Genomic DNA, 4,621 nt, shown 5'->3' with positions numbered 1-4,621 from the left:
CCTGCGACCTTCAATGTAGGCAAAGGGGCCCCTGAAGTATGCAACCTTATTGGCCTATCTTGCCTTCACGATCTGGGGCCAGAGAAGTTGTCTCTCCATCAAGTCCTCGCGGGTCAGATGCTCTGCGAAACGCACTCCGGCCTCCATACACACAGGAGAGTCTTTAGTGCGTTTCCAAATCTCATCCCTCACATTGCGCATGGCGAACAAAATAATAATTTGGCGATGTTTGCCATCTTCTTTCCTTCCGACTCGATGCACCACATCAACTGCAACATCCAACTTCGAATCTATATCAGGAGCGATGCTTTTCAGGAGCTGGATTGTCTCTGCTCTGATGTTTTCCAACGTTTTCTCATCCCACCCTTTAATCCTCAGACACCACCTTCGCTTGTATCTGTCTTGCTCCCTCTCCTTCATTTTTAACTCAGCATTCTCTTTCCGAAGCTGGTCGATGTCATTTTCCATCACCTTGATTCTTTTCTTACATTCGGCGAGGTCTTCCGAGTTGACTTGCGTGATCTTCGCCAGGCTCGTTATCATGGTGCTGTTGTGTTTCAGCTGGTCCTTAATCTCCACCAACTGGTCATCCACTCTCGCACCCAAGGATTTTATGGCTTCCAAGATCGCTTTATTGGAGATATCACTTCCCTCTTCCTCTGACTTCTTTTTCTTTTCTCCGCGTTTTTTGAACTGAGTATTTGGTGGAGAGTCTTGTTCCCGTTCCCTCTCGCTGCTCTTAGCGTTCGGGTCTACCTCCATGCAGTAGTCGTGTCTTTATGTTTTCAAGTAGATTGGAGAGAGCTGTAGAACTCCAGGGGCGACCCTTAACATGTTTCTTTGAATTTGGCATTTTAACATCTTTAAATCCCGCCGTTTGATGTCGATACAATCGTCTAAATTTCTAACTTTGGGCTATGAGGAAGCAGAGCTACGAAAAGTTTCGCTGCTCAGCCCGCCACCCAGAGAAAACTCAGAAGACAAGAAAAGGTTTACGGATGTGGTGAGGGAGGACATGCAGGTGGCTGGTGTGACAGAGGAAGACGCAGAAGACAGGAAGAAATGGAAACGGATGATCCGCTGTGGCGACCCCTAACGGGAGCAGCCCAAAGTAGGAAGAGGAGTACCGGTAAAAAACAAACGTCGCTTCAGAGTTTCTTCGGAAGAGGTAAGGGAGAGAAAAGGTCTAATGACGACGATAACGCAGAGACAGCAGAGCCCGAGATAGCAAAAAAAGAAAAAGAAAGAAAGCTTCCATCAATAGGAAATACGGGGAGTCGTACCTATATGTCGCTGCCAACTAACACAACTGGGCAGAACTGTTCATGTCTTTGGATGACTACATGTCAGGCAAACTGGACTGGTCATTCTGTGTTGGAATATGCACAAACGCAGAGCACAGACACCTCTTCCACACTGAAGTCAGGTGGTTATCAAGGGGGGGGGGATCCGTGGCCAGGGTTTTTGAGTTAAGAGAGCCGCTACAGAGATTTCTTCCCGAAAAAAAGTCACCGCTGGCAGCACACTTAACTGACGAGGAGTGGATAACAAAACTCGCTTATCTGTGTAACATCTTCAACTTCCTCAATGAACTCAATTTGTCACTTCGGGGGAGAATGACAACTGTCTTCAAGTTGGCAGATAAAGTGTCTGCATTCAAAGCCAGACTGGAACTGTGGGGACGGCGGGTTGACAGGGGCATATTTGACATGTTCCAAACACGAGCTGGGATTTTGGGGGAGACTGAGGCTGCACCGTCCTTCTCCCTGCTGGTACGCGATCGCCTGGCTTCGCTGTCGACAGAATTTGAGCGTTATTTCCCAACCGCAGATGACCTAAGAAATGTAAAGGAATGGATCCGTGACCCACTTGTGAGTGTCCCCGGCGAATCGTTCAGGTCAGCGCGAGAGGAAGAACTCATCGAGCTTGCAAATGACGGTGGGCAGGGAAGTATGCTTGACGTAACATCTCTCCTGACATTCTGGCTCAAAGTCAAGGCTGAGTATCCTGAGATAGCCACGAAAGCACTGAAAACTTTGCGTCTATTTCCAACATAATATCCCAGTGAAGCGGAGCTTTCTGCAATGAGTGCAACGAAAACAAAATTGCGGAATATACTGGACATAAGAAACGCCCTTTGGGTGTCGCTGTCTCCCATCACCCCTGGATTGGACTGCCTTGCTGCAGGGAAACAAGCCCAGGGTTCTCACTGATTCAGTGATATTGGTGAGTTGCAATGTTGTTATATGTATGTGCGGAGTGGGAGACATGTGGGAGACATGGTTCGCGTCCCGGCTGTGGCGACGATTCCCGGGCTGCCCCCCGAATTCGCTACATTGGTGTGAGAAGTGGGTTGGTGAGATCGTGAGGCCATCGGAAGCGCGTGCGCCCAGAGGCGTGAGGGAGCTGATATGCTGAAGCGCTTCCCGAAGGAGGGGGGGTAGTGTAACGTGCATGAATAAGTAGACACGTTGGTCCTTGACTAACGGGTCGGACCCTTTAGTCAACTGGTTAACGATGTCGCTTGCGGAGCGGGATTGGTTAACGATGTCGCTTGCGGAGCGGGAGACACGGGTTCGCGTCCCGGCTGTGGTGGTTCCCGATCAGCCCCCCCACCCCGAATTCGCTACAATACTATTGACGTATAAACATAGCCTATATTATTCCGGTCGTTATTAACCTACCACCGCTCCTCTCTCGGTCCACCATAATATTGCCAATATCAAACCGGTCCGCGGTGCAAAAAAAAAAAGAAAAGTTGGGGACCCCTGGTCTAAACTGATTGCAGGTACCCCCCCCCATTATAAAGAATACAGTTGCATAACGACTGAAACCAACCATCAGTTTCATATGCAAATAGCCGTGACCATGTGTACTATTCTCAGAGGATTTGGGAATGTTAGCAATCACAGCATTGTAAGATGGCGACAGATGTAGAGGTTTTGCTATGGGTTCCCCAGTCTCAACTATATATAATGGCCAACTTGAAGTGGAAAAGAGGGCTCTGATGTCCTATCCAGCGACATCACCGGGCCATTGGTTCAGATATGTGGACGACACCTGGGTTAAAATTGAATCTCAGGACGTACCACATTTCACTGACCACATTAACTCTGTGGACAACCACATCAAGTTCACCAGGGACGATATGAAAAATTACAGGTTAGCCTTCATAGACTGTGAAAATGCAATTGGTGACGGGGGGGGCATTTGATTGTTGATGTTTACCGTAAACCAACACATACTGATCAGTACTTAAGGGTTGACTCTCATCATCCACTGGAGCACAAAGTAGGAGTCATAAGGACGCTGTAACCACCAAGCTGACAACGTCCCCACCGACACAGCGGCCGGGGGTGGGGAGAAATCCCACATTCAAAAGGCCAACGCAGTCTCACTCCCAACTCTTCACATATAGACGCTTGGTCAGGACCCCTCTCCGTCACTTTGCAACGCTCTGGGTACCCCTTTAGCGTCAACTTGCAACGTGGAGGGCAGTTGTGTTAGCAGACAAGGGACTGAGATCACACACAGCACTTTACTTGATTAGTGGCTGCATACGGTTCATAGGCACACAAAAAACACAAGTATCACATATTCATGAACTAATTTTCTCCTCTTCGAGATTATCCCGACTGTTTTTTTAAATATAAGTACTGAGTCTAAATTTATTTTTTATCTGTGTGCATTCATTGCTAATGTGGTTAACATGACAGCTAATACCGTTAACTCGCCGGAATATCAAATGTTTAAAGTCCTAAATACGAAGTAGCAGCTCCTCGGCCAACTCTTGTGGTTCTGGGTTATAATTCTAATTTAGCAGACCTCTCCTATTAAATTACGCTCATTACAGTGTAATAAAAAACATGACCACTGATCTCCAGATGCTTTGATCTAACATTCTAGAATGCTCCGCCTCCACACGCAGGGAGCGCCACGGGCCGCTTTCTCTCGTCCCGCATTATTCTCTTCCTCTGTCGTCGGCGTGGTTCTGTCGGTTGGAGTTTTTGGAGTGAAAACAGATTCACACTTAAGGTTCGCGTGCTGAGGTATAACCCTGAACCACAAGAGTTGGCCGAGGAGCTGCTACTTCGTACTTAGGACTTTCAACATTTGATATTCCGGTGAGTTAACGGTTGTAGCTGTTAGCTTAGCATGCGAACCACTGTAACCGGTTATTTTCTTGCCCGGTGCGGGATTCGATACGAGGTTTACTGCACCACCAGGCGACGTCACTAACCGCTCGGCTAAAGGGACAGACCCGTTAGCTAGGGGCTAACGTGTCTTATTAGTAGTTTACACCACATTAGCAACGAATGCACGCAGATAGAAAATAGATTTAGACTCTGTACTTATATAAAACCCAAACGGGATAATCTCGAAGAGGATAAAATTAGTTCATGGATATGTGATAAAAGTGTTTTTGTGTGCCTATGAGCCGTATGCAGCCGCAAATCAAGCAAACGTGCTGTGTGAGATCTCAGCCCCTTGTCTGCTGACGGATATGGGGGCGAGACCAAATAACACAGCTACCCTCCACGTTGAAAGTTGACGCTAAAGAGCGTTGCAAAGTGACGAAGATGGGCCCCGACCAAGCGCCCACATGTGACGAGTTGGGAGT

This window comes from Lampris incognitus, chromosome 13 (genome assembly GCF_029633865.1).
Source record: "Lampris incognitus isolate fLamInc1 chromosome 13, fLamInc1.hap2, whole genome shotgun sequence".
Taxonomy (NCBI): Eukaryota; Metazoa; Chordata; class Actinopteri; order Lampriformes; family Lampridae; genus Lampris; species Lampris incognitus.
Note: the sequence above shows the minus strand (reverse complement) of the source record.